The sequence below is a fragment of the Trachurus trachurus genome (assembly GCF_905171665.1).
Source record: "Trachurus trachurus genome assembly, chromosome: 22".
In the NCBI taxonomy this organism is placed as follows: Eukaryota; Metazoa; Chordata; class Actinopteri; order Carangiformes; family Carangidae; genus Trachurus; species Trachurus trachurus.
The window spans coordinates 29,292,507-29,305,568 of record NC_139907.1 but is presented as its reverse complement, the minus strand read 5'-3'; the positions used below and the strand labels follow the sequence as shown (position 1 = coordinate 29,305,568).

Below are 13,062 nucleotides of genomic sequence, written 5' to 3'. Positions count from 1 at the left end.
CCTCTCCTCTCCTCTCCTCTCCTCTCCTCTCCTCTCCTCTCCTCTCTTCTCCCGTCCTCTCCTCTCATTTCATTTCATCTCCTCTCCTCCCCTCCCCTCTCCCTCCCCCTCTCCTCTCCCTCCCCCTCTCCTCTCCTCTCCTCTCCTCTCCTCTCCTCTCCTCTCCTCTCCTCTCCTCTCCTCCCCTCTCATTTCCTCTCCTCTCCCTCTCCCTCTCCCTCTCCTCCCCAGTGCCAGGGCTTGTCACCCCCTCTGCCAACTCAAACACGGCTGCCCTGCTCTGAAATAAGGACAGGGAGGACAGCCCAGCAGTAGCACCCACATCTACTTAGTTATCTAACACCATAGAGAGAAGCAGGGTATCTAGCTCCCTGTCTCCGAGACACACACAGTGCTTTGAAAAATATAAAGATAATACTACTTATAAAACATATATGGATCCTGTTCTAGTTTGTACTGATGTAATATGCAGCATTATGTAAATTATGGAATACTCCACTCCGATATTGGGGACAGAAAGCCGTGTTTAATGGAAAGACCTGACACATTTTCACTTCTTCTCAGCCTGTCTTTTTCAGTGTACCTTGGCTTTTACATTATTCAGAGACTAATCTCTCTTGTGCAGGGCAGCTGTTGTGATTTTTAGGCAAGGTGTTTTTCATTAATTGTGTTTTTGAAAGGTCATATTTCACTTTTGCCATAGGTTGTCAGAGGGTGCTTGGCAGTATTTTGAAGAAACGTATGACTTTGGTGGACATTCATTTCTTGTCCTTTTATGGTCAGAGGGGCTGACATAAGAGATAAATAACTATTCACTCTCATTCACACTCATGGACAATTTAAAGTCACCAGTTAATGAATGAACAAGAAAACCCAGACACGTATGGATAGAACTGGTACATAGAAAGACCGGCATAGGTTCAAACCCAGAACCTGCTGGCCTCATGTTGAATCTATAAGTTTGTCTCTGTTCCACTTATCCTGGGATATATTTTCCTTTTTCAAATTGCCATTCACCACAGCTACTATAAGCAAAATTGGCAAAGAGGTGGGGCATGTGTGGAGCTGACATGTGGAAAACACGAACAGCAGTCACTTTAAGTGACACAGCCTCAATCATACAGAACTTACGTTATATATAGATTTGCCCACATGCAATTATGAATATGCTGTTTTTGTAAACAAATGTATTTCTGCTTTAAAGTTGAACATTTTAACATGAGAGTCTCTAAGGACTGACTGACTGTTGGGACCAGACTCTAGTGGTCATTAGAGGAACTGCAGCTGCTGCTTCTTCAGAGTTGGCTTCATAAACCAGCCTCTCCCGGAAATGCATTTCATTTCATTTCATTTCACAGGGAGAGTCTGAGCCTGTCTGGCCTCATTCATGGCCTGAAACCCTCAGAAGGCTGAGCCAATCAGCGTCGCCGCTCAGGTTTCTGTGATTGACACAGCACGTTGGCCAATCAGGGACCGACTGGTGCAAAGCCCCGGATGATAAAGTCACTACACTGCGCGACTCTTACCACAACAAACATGGCGGAGCTATCTAGCAGTAGCAGCCTAAAACAGCAATAAGGGAAGTTCTTACTGAAACACCATCCATTACAGCAATTAAACAAGAGCAAGAGTTGGTGCTTGTTGAGTTTCTTGAAGGAAAAGATGTTTTCGCTGTTCTTCCAACTGGATTCGGCAAAAGTCTGATATACCAACTTGCACCATTGGTGGCAAGAAACGCTGATTGGCTGAATGGGGTTGTCTGTCAACGCTACTACTCCCGCCCAGCTCCCGCCCAACCCATACGCTTACGGGGGGAATGAGGCCAGACTCTCCCTGTGAAGTGAAATGAAATGCATTTCCAGGAGAGGCTGGTTTACGAGGCTATCTCCTTTCAGGGTCAGAGGTTGCAACTTGATCCATGTCCAGAATAATGACTTTTTGACTTAATATTGTGAATCTCTGCTGTGTGGTGCTGCAGAAATGAGTTAAAAACACATGCAAATTAAATGGGACCAACACGGGAACTCTGGTTTAACTGGCACAACGGATTTGATGCAGAGCAGCTGCATTAATTGGGACAAAGGACTAATAATGGTGTTTGTATCATGTTTCAGGCATGTCATGTTACAAATAGCAGTAGTTGAACGAATGAACAAAAACATGCACATGCGTCGTTATTGTACGTGACCTTCAAATAACAGACATTTCAAAGACTCACATGCTTGCAGATTTACTTTCTTATATTTTCTCCTCGAATATAACATGCGAAGTCACATAGCAACAGTTGCTCCTCTATACACTCAGTAACTACACTTAGATGCCAGCACCAGATGTTGTCATATTCACAACATAGGTGTTGCACAGGTGTGCATGGCCTATTGGCAGCGATAGCAAGTAGTTCATCCATAACATGATTAAAACGTGAACAGGTTCAGTCAGCCACAGATGGAGCCTCTGTGGCTTGTAAGACTACAGGCTAAATGAATCCAAGCAGGCCCAATGTGTCTGTTGACAATGGGTCTGTGTCCACTGGCACAAGTTAATCTTCTTGCCATAATTGGCACAATTGGTTTCAGAATGACTCTTCCTTAATGCAGGGCTTTGACAGAGTTCATTCTTTTGTGTTGAAAAACTTTATTGGAAATCGTCTTAAATTCATGACATATTTTTGATGCAGCAGTTTTTTGAGGAAAATTCGAGGAATTAATGACTGGAGGGGGGAAAAAGTCTGGATTCAGGAAATAGATTTTGAAGAGACAAACTACACATGCATTGTGCATACTGTACAACTTCAGATGATGGAAAAAAAACAAACAAAACACTGTCAGTTTGAAGAAAACCAACTAGGTGTCATTTCTGGCACCCTGGCACACAGCCTTTTAATAAAGGCTAGCTAACAGACATGTAGTAGCCACTGGGCATTCAGCTCTCCCTCTCCTTCTCTCGTTTGCTCGTTTGCTCTCTGTGTGTGTGTGTGTGTGTGTGTGTGTGAGAGAGAGAGAGAGAGAGAGAGAGAGAGAGAGAGAGAGAGAGACAGACAGACAGATAGGCATACCTGTCATTGGGAATGTTCTTACACCAAATCTCCCCCGAATTCCCTCTTGGATGGACAGTCCACCACACACACACACACACACACACACACTGAGCCGTGTAACAGCAGCCAGGCCTGCAGCCATACCATGCACTGCAGGGTGCATACTGAAAAGCAGTGCAGTGCTGCAGTGAAGCATGGACTCTTTACATCTCCCCCGTGGTGTGTATTTGTGCATGTGAGTGCCAGTGAAAGAGAGTCTGACAGAGAACAAGCAAGACAGAGAGGAAGCACAATGAGGAGATACGGAAAGAGAGAGAAGTGTGTAAAGGAGGGCAAAATGATTGATAGTGGTGCTATTTGCTCCTTCACAGTCCAGGTTAAAAGCCAGCTGTCTGTTGGTACAAGACAAAGAAGTAGACAGCATTCAAACTCCTCATCCAGTCAGTCACACACACACACACACACACACACACACACACACACACACACACACACACACACACACACACACACACACACACACACACACACACACACACACACACACACACACACACACACACAGGCTGTAACAGCACCTGACCCAACACATCCTCCTGCCTCCACATGCTGTAATGATAGCCTAGGCTACTCAGGGTAAACTATTTTTCAAGTGTTTTCCATCATATTTTATTCACATATTTAAATATAGCACCGTTATGCAAAAAGTGATTATTGTATTTCACATTCAGATATGGGGCTTTATGTAAAAGATGTCAGCTGTTTTTGAAATAGTGCTATTCCATGTGCCACTGTTGATTTGATGGTGACCTTTTGAACCCTGCCACTGTCAAATCAATCTTCTGTAACCTTTTCATGTGCTTTACCCCCCCCCCCCCCCCCCCAGCAGACATGGACCAGACCTCATAATAGTTACATGGTCCCTCTCACTGTGCTGTATTCCTGGCTTTTTGCAGACCTTGGATTAAAGGAGTTAGATCTGTGATTCCGCCCCCGTTTCTGCAACTGTCAAGCTTTCCATATTCACATGGCACACATGCAGTTTACAGTAATTATAGTGGCAGTTTTGTTGTGCAAAGTAACTTTAGATAAACTGTAGCAACATTTTATAAAGTACCATAGGTGTTCAGATGGAGTTAGTTAGTCAGATCTATGAATTGACACTCAATTTTGCAAATAAAGCAAATTTTATTAGCTTTCTTAGCCAGCTAGCTAATTGATTAATGTTAGCTACAGACTGAAAAACAAATATGGTCTTGAATTAGGACATCATGTTACAAGACTGAGGTTTACACACAGTCTTCTACTTCTGCTTCTAGAGATACACTACCAGTCAAAGTTTGGATTTTTTTTTTTGGAGACATCAAGGAGCACATATAGAGTTATGTTGTAAACACATAAAGTGTTCATTAAAACCAAAGTGTCATCTGTCACCTGACCTAAACACAACTGAGATGTTGAAGACAAAACAGACAACAAGTGCTGAGCTCCTCTGGGAACTCCTTCAAGACTGTTGGAACTGTTCAGGTTCAGGAGTTTACAAAGCTGCCTCAAAGCTAAATATGGATACTTCAAAGAATATAAGATACAAAACATATTCTGCTTTGTTTAAGACTTTTTTGTTACATGTAACTATGTGTTCCTTCATAGGTTTGATGTCTTGAGTTTGAATCTGACATGTAGAAAGTAGTGAAAATAAAGAGTCCAAACTTGTAACTGGTAGTGTAAGTTAATGACAAAGTAATGATGTCATGAAAGACTGTGGGATCATGGGAGTTGTTGTCCGTTACTGTAAGCTCCTCTGGCTATGAATTCCTCAGGTGTCAACGGTTCTGAAAACCAAACAGACCTGGTGATTACAGCCATTTAAAATGCTGAATGAAGCAGTTTAATGTTAAAAATACTGACAGAGACTTCATCGAAGAGTTGTGACATGACATAGTTACTAACCATTGTTCCTTTGATAACTTCTCAATCACACATTCACTGTGTTTTTACTGGCAGCCCAATTACCCTCAGAGGTGTGTGTGCTCCTCTTCATAACAAACAGACAGGGATTCAAAGTGGTAGAAACATCCACAAAGTAGTTTCACCTTAAAACTCTGAGTTTATTGGACAAAGGTCAGGTCGTCTCCAGCAGCTGGAGCTGAGCTGTTAACATTTACTCAGCTTTTACTGTGATCATTTCACATCCAGATGTCTGATGACTGAAGTCCTCCTTCTGGTTAAGATATAACCTGCTGGTGAAAACCACCAATTTGAAAAAGGTGGTTTTTTTTTTGCTTAAAACGTGTTGAAAGTCACACACTAACACATGCTCATAGAGGATATGACATCATTGTTGACCGAATGGCACAGACCATTATGATCTATGTATCATATTGTACACAAATCAGTGCTGCATTGTTGTGATGGTGTGTTTGCTTCAGTGTGACTGACTGAATTCAGACTGAATCTTTCATTACAATCCACCTTTTTCCGAACGTCAAAAACGTAAGCCGGTTTTTACTCTTCCGGTGGAATTCTATGTATACGTTTCCATGGTTTCAATAGTCATGCATGCATCGATTTTTTTTTTCCCCAATGAAAATCTGTAAAACGCATGGATCATCACATCAGCTTTTAACAATGGATACCATATATGGACAATCATCCATGTTAAAAAAATCTGCATTATAGCATATGTAAGCGGAATATTTGTGTTAATATAAGTCAGTTAAAATAGTTGTATCTTCCGACAGCAATCACTTACATAGAGTGTTTGGTCTGAAACACGGGTCTGTCAGTCACTCTGCTCTGCTGTAAGCCGAGGAGAAAACTTTCCTTGTATCCTACAACCTTTATCCAATGAGGAGAGAGAACGGCATAAAGGGGCGGTCCTCTCTGTGTGTGCAGCCAAGGGATGCACGTGAATGTGGTGACGTAGGGACGAGGGCGGGGACTGCTAACTCCATCTGCTGACAGGAAGTTAGCCAAAACCACCGGATCACTTACTTCTGCTTTAATAGATCCATGTGTTTACCGCAACTATCACAATGACTTGAAACCATGGAAATGTAAACATACAATTCCGCTGGAAGTGCAAAACCAGCTTCTGGTTTTGACATTGGGAAACTTGTGGATAAAATGAAGTGAAGGGGAAGTAACATTATATTTAGGAAATGTACACTTGGTCAGTTGTGATATTTTTCCTCACTCATCAACTCCCCACTCATTTAAGTTGCTCAATATAATGATCCCTTACTTTTATCTGTGGTCTACCCCCCACCTTCTCTCCCTCCCTCTCTCTGCCTCTCTCTCTCTCTCTCTCTCTCTCTCATCTTTCTCTCCCTGCCAGCTCCGTCTCAAAGCCAGGCTTTAATTTTGATCAGCGATGAAATGATTGCTCTCCTCTTTCGATTTTTCTTTTCTCCCCCTCTCTCCCCACAGCAGTTGCATCTCTCTCCCCACAGCAGTTGTCATAGAAACAGAGACGTATGTGTGTGAGTGTGGTGCGCGGAATCGTGTGCTTGTGCGTGTGTATTTGTGTGTCTGTGAGCGTCTGTGTTCCAGTCGATCCCCCCAGTAGAGTTAGATTTATCACCCAAACTAAGCCAGGAAGGTGTGTGTGTGTGTGTGTGTGTGTGTGTGTGTCCTTGTAGCTTCACTCTTACACACCTCTATCTCCTTCTGTATTTACACATATAACAGTATTTTAGGGAATGTGTTTTCCAGTTTTATGTTATCATCTGTGTGCGCCTAACAGTGTGTGTAATAGGTCCCCTGTCCCCTCATCAGCCCCACATCACACACACATCACACACACATCACACACACACACACACACACACACACACACACACACACACACACACACACACACACACACACACACACACACACACACACACACACACACACACACACACACACACACACTCTCTCTCTGAGCATCGCTGGCTGGATGACTTTAGATTGAGTGTGTTTGGTGGCTTAGGCCAGCCACAACTCTAATCCTCCACACTCATACAAACACAAACACGCACACAAAAATTCCCAGGTCTCTCCACTGGGCCGAGGGAGTTTATGCGTGAGTGTGAGTGTGTGTGTTTGTGTGTGTGTGTGTGTGTTTGAGGAGGGGATTGCACAGAGACAACAAAGAGGGAATGAGCGAAACTAACCCAATTTCCTGCTCCATTTCCTTTTCACGCGGCGGCCGCGTCCCGTTCTGCAGCAGCCGGGGTGTAACCCCCGCCCCCCCCCAGCAGCCCGGGGTCACACCTTCTACCTCACAGTCACACCCAGGAGAGGGAGGCAACGCTGTAAATAAATCATGGGCCCCAGCTCCAAATTACATTGAAAAAAAAAATGAAATTGCTATTTTGAGTGGAACTGAAGTCCAACAACAGTTTCAAGTCCACTCATATCAGAACAGCAGCAGTGGTTTAAATGTTTCATTCAAACATGTAGACGGAGGGGGGGTCGTTTGGCTCAGTGGGTGGAGCAGGCTATAGTCCTCACCACAGAGGCCCCGGCTTGAATCCACTGGTGGATTCACTTTGCTGCATGTCATTCTCCCTCTCTCCGTTTCCCCGTTTCCTGTCTCTCTACAGCTGTTCTATCTATTAAAGGGACAACGAGGAGTTTCTCCAGCGGCAGAACAAAAAATTCTGCGACAATAAAAAAGTCTCATATTAATGTGGATGAATCTACGTTACCCACACTTGTTAACTCATTGAGTGCCAACCACGTAATTTCTCGTTTTTCGTTCCCATGCGTTGAGTGCCAAAAACGAGATTTTACGTTTTTTGCTTTTTTTTTTAATTATGAAAATAGACACTTTAATACACATTATATGTAAATTTGGGGACTCTACGACGAGGAGAACTGAAATAGATGACGATCAAAGTCTCATGACAGCTCATGATCTGGAAGTTTTTATCATAACTCGGCTTCTGCAAACGAGTTCTGCATGTGGATGCAGCAGCTGCTCTGCTCTCACCCGCGAGGCTCCAGCAGCTCGGAGCAGAAACAGGAAGCTCTCAGCCGACAGTCCCGCCCGGTCTTCATCTGGAGCAACACCGTGTCCTCCCCAAAGTCCCCCCGCGGTAAAATGTGATGGTCTCTGGGCCGGCGGGACCGGTCTTCCCGAGCCGCGGTGGCCGACTGACCCTCACGTTCCGCGGCTAGAGGCTGTGACACGGCACGGTGCGTCTGTGTTATTGTTGTTTAGTGGCGCCCCCCCCGCCCCCGCTGGTGGTTTTGTGAATAAAACAACAAGACAGTGCTGTATATATTTATCTTATACGAGCTCTTTGATCCAGAAATGCGAGTGTCAGAAGAGCGACAGGCACAAACAGAGCACCTTTCATAAAAGACGCTCTATCTCCTTTTCTAGAAAAAAAGCAGGGATTTTGGTGAAACCCAGCCATGTTTAGCTTGACTTTTCTCAGGAACGGAGGCACGTAGAAACAAACGGTTTGTGGTCATTTGAAGCATAAAATTTCACCTTTCAAATGAGCTACAGTATGTGTTGGTGGCAATAATATAGAATAGGCCTACACACTATGGCTCTACATAAAAAGTCAAAAATGGTCTAAATTGCCGGTACACTTGACTAAAACTTTGGAAAGGAGCGCGGCACTCAATGAGTTAATGGGCCCAATTTCGATAAATATATTGTTTTGTCTCTGTTGTTATTTTGTTATTATTAGTGGTGGAAATGCTGGGCGAGCCGACCAGCGTTTCTTTACTTTCGGTTTCATGGCGAGTCATGAGAATAACGCCGCCGAATCGCCGTTTATGGTGGGAACTACGACGGTATGTGATCGTCTTCCAACCTCTGACTTTAATTACTGATGAATGAAAACATGAGTCTGTCTTGCGCCGGTGAAAGAATTTCACGGTGCGCGGAGGCTCATAAATGTAGTGTGAAAACGCTTTGCTTTTACAAAACTCCTCGTTGTCCCTTCAAAGGGATATTTCAACATTTTGGCAAATTCGCCTATTGCCATAATCCCTATAGTTTTAGGAATAGCTGTTTTTAGATCAGCGGGGCAGAGACGTGAGCTGCTCTGTATTTCTACGTTTCCCTCATCAAACAAATCAAATACACAATCCAACAACTCCAAAACACTCTGGTAGACAAGTTGTGACCTGCACATTCACCACACTATGAAATAATAACGTGCAATTATGTAACATTACAACACATGAAGCAAATACTCAGAAATACTTGCGTTTTTGAAATCACTCTGCCGTGTCTGGAATGTAGTTCCAGTTACGCATTTACTCTGTCTGGTAACGTTGTGTTATTATCTCATAGCGTGGTGAATGTGCAGGTCACAACTTGTCCACCAGAGTGTTTTGGAGTTGTTGGATTGTGTATTTGATGAATTTGATGAGGGGAAGGCAGAAATACCATGAAATGCCCCTTTAAAGGCATAAAAGACCCCCAAAATGCTTCCCTCAAAAAAAGAGAACACACACTGCATGTATTTTTTCCTGTTGACAAGCCACTTTCCTTACAATCAGAATTGCAATACATAGACGGTTCATTACTGTAGCATTAGTACAGTAAATACTGCAGACAGAGTCTGTTGTCACAGTATTAATGGTGCAATATCAATGGAAGTCATGAATGAAATTCTTAATTGAGAGTAGGAGCAGACAGGAATCTACTACTAGAAAAGAAGGAGAAAAAAGACAGATCAGTGTACATCAACTTGTTGTGAAAATCCTCTTAGTCCCATAAAGCCATAGGACAGTCCTTTTTATTGCCCACAGTGGAACAATACAGCATCACACCAGAATCTCTCCAAACCCCCAGATTTGTTTGGGTTGAGGGTTTAACCTAAGAAGTCTTGATCCAGTACTTATTGATGGATTATTGATATTACATGCATGAAGAATCCTGGTCAGAAACTTTGGAGAAAAAGTGACGGATAAAGTATTTTAGTCATCGCTCCACCTGCCAGTCACACGCAGTTGTAGAGTGACGTTCAAGTGTCACAACTCATACATGATTTTCAGGTGAGCACAGACACACAGCACAATAATACTGGGTTCATAACAGATCCATCTATCAAAAGGAAACATTTTCATTTTGGTTTAATTGCTACCATTATATAAACACTAAAACTCTGACAAGTTTATGTTGTCTGAAATTCATATAACCCAACCACTCAGCAATACTTTAATGCAGTCTTTGAAAAATAAGTCAAATAGTTAGACATCAATCACACAATAACCACTGCCAGTGTGAAAACTAATCAACTGAGAATACATTTCTTTGTTTTTTTGTGTCTTTTTGATTCTCAAGCTGCCACCATATCTACAGTGACACTGTGCACACACTCTGTGGAGCTCCTGCATAGAGACAAAAAACAGGGCCTGTGAAGTGATTTGTAGGTGTGTACAAAGTGCTGCTTTTGATAGAGAGCAGCACAGTTACACACCTGTTATCAATGTATGAACAACTTATTTGTAGAAAGTATGTTATTTTGAATGCTCTCTCTTAGCTCCATCAAAACGGTGTTTTCAGTGGAAGCTTTTACTTGTTATTTGACATTTTCTGTCATGCTCCATAGGACAGCCCCAATGCCACGGTCTAGTGGGAGCAACACACACACACACACACACACACACACACACACACACACACACACACACACACACACATACAGAGAGTCACACAGTCCCTGAGTTGTCTTGACCTAATTGAAGCCCAGCAGTCTGCCCCAGGTCATTCTCTTATACCTCCCTTATTTTAATGAGATTTTTAATTAGCATGTTAATTGCCTAACATGATCAGCAGGGTGACTAGCTAGCTGGCTAGCTGCTGTTGGCATCCAGCTGGGCAATAGCACTGTGGCTTTCCACTCCGCTGAACAAATCAGTGGTGAACTGAGCTTCTGCTAGGCTAGTCTGGAGAGGAAATGGTCCCCAAGAAGAGAAGTGCTTCTTTTACACAGTCTCATGTTGCAGTAATGGTGCAGGCAGAGGTCTAGATCCAATTAATTACCAGTTGATTCAAATGATTTTCCATTCCCTGACCCCCAGTTCATTTCTTTTTATGTACAAGAGTTATTTGAAGGCAACAAGACAGCTAGCAAGTACCGGTGTTAACAACTGAATCATTAATATACATTCAGTCACATTATAACACATGGAGAAGGGCTGCTCATGCAGGAATCACATTTTTCATACAACATAACAAGATGTTTTGCTGCATGTAGAGGAATCGGAGAAGTAAACAAGCTGCCGTGACTGTGGTGGCGTGTTTGTGCATTCCTGCACAAAAACACTCATCTATGCAAAGGATTCAAGTGTTAGGAATACTGTTGTATGTCTGGGATCTCCTGTCCTGTATTTGTGGGGTTTAAAAAATAGAAGGCAAGCTTATGAAAGTTATAATAAAAAGCACAAAAACGTTTCAGCATCTTCTGCTTTTGTTTGAACAGACAGATACATGTTGTTGACCTTCAAATCACTGGTCACTGTGTCACTGCTTCAGCCATAAATTGCTGCTCTTGTAGTAAAAAACAGCAGGTACTGTAGGCTAAACTCCACAAGCCTCTGCTTCAGTAAATAACTTGTACTTTAGCTTGTCTCTGCTAAATCATGTTTCATTTCCAAGTAGAGTGTTGCATGTTGGCCACAGAGGACAGACCGCTGGCCCCTTATCATATCTGATCTGGACAATCTCTTGTTACATTTCCTGGCACACAAAACTTTTACTTTTTACTTTTTTATTACAACAACAAACAACGAAACGAACAACAGAAATGTATTGTTTTTGTTGTATGTTTTTCCAGTCTCACATCACTGAGGAAAATACACACAGACTACTGTACCACCCTCTCATTGGGGGCAACATCTCTTTGCTTTGATCTCATATATCCAAGTATCCGTTCATACTCACTGACAGCGTGTTTAGTTCAGCCTTGCTTCCATGGTAATAATATTATTGTAATTATTTGGGCTTATTTTGGACAAAATTCAGCAACATTTGATAAATGAACATAAATGAATGTTAACAAATTAAATGTGTGAAATTTTAGAAGACATTGAATTTCCTCACCATTTGGTCTGTAGTGTAGTCTGTGTCTTACAGTGGAACAGAGTAGGTGACATACTCTGGGCCAATCAGATGTTTCTACTGACAATATCTTCAAGCTGCGTGTGGAACCGAGGTTGATGACAGCAGAGTTTATGGGCTGGACAAAGAGTTGAGTTGCTCCATGGAGCTGAGGGAACTTACAGAGTTTTGAACATCATCCCTCATATTTTGCTGTTTGACTGTCTTATTAAAGGGATAGTTCACCCAAAATTCAAATGTCACTCATTATCTACTCACCCTCATGTCGACTAAGAGCTGTGAGAATTTTCAGAGTCCTCCGTTCCTTCTCTGAGTTACGGGGGGGGGATCCGCGCAGCAGTATTTGTCCATATAATGGTTGTCAATGGATACCAACTTTCTTCGTCCAAAAAGACACACCAAAAAACATCCAAATAACTCCATACTGCTCGTCTGTAATGTCCGTCTTGTATTGAAGCCCCGACATGAGAAATTGTTCTGCCGGTCAGTGCAAATCACGCAATATTTGCACTGACACATGAAGAGCAGTGAACTGAGACACTGGGAGCTTCCGCTACAAACAAGCTTAAAATATAGACTTATTTAATTTTTTTCTGAACAGTTTCTCATGTCAGGGCTTCAATACAAGACGGACATTACAGACGAGCAGTATGGAGGTATTTGGATGTTTTTTGGTGTGTCTTTTTGGACGAAGAAAAGTGGTATCCATTGACAACCATTATATGGACAAATACTGCTGCGCGGACCCCCCCGTAACTCAGAGAAGGAACGGAGGACTCTGAAAATTCTCACAGCTCTTAGTTGACATGAGGGTGAGTAGATAATGAGTGAAATTTGAATTTTGGGTGAACTATCCCTTTAAGTTTGCAGCTTGAAATCTCTAATTGCATCAAGGAACAAGAAAGCAAACAAAGAGAGGCAGTGTTATTCTCTACACATTGAAGGG

The 13,062-nt window shown here is 42.7% G+C and overlaps 1 protein-coding gene across 1 annotated transcript in view; it reads left to right on the top strand.

Annotated features, from left to right (window-relative positions):
* Positions 1–13,062, top strand: part of eipr1 (EARP complex and GARP complex interacting protein 1) — a 75,616-nt gene that overhangs the window by 51,292 nt on the left and 11,262 nt on the right. The gene's annotated exons all lie outside the window — the stretch shown is intronic.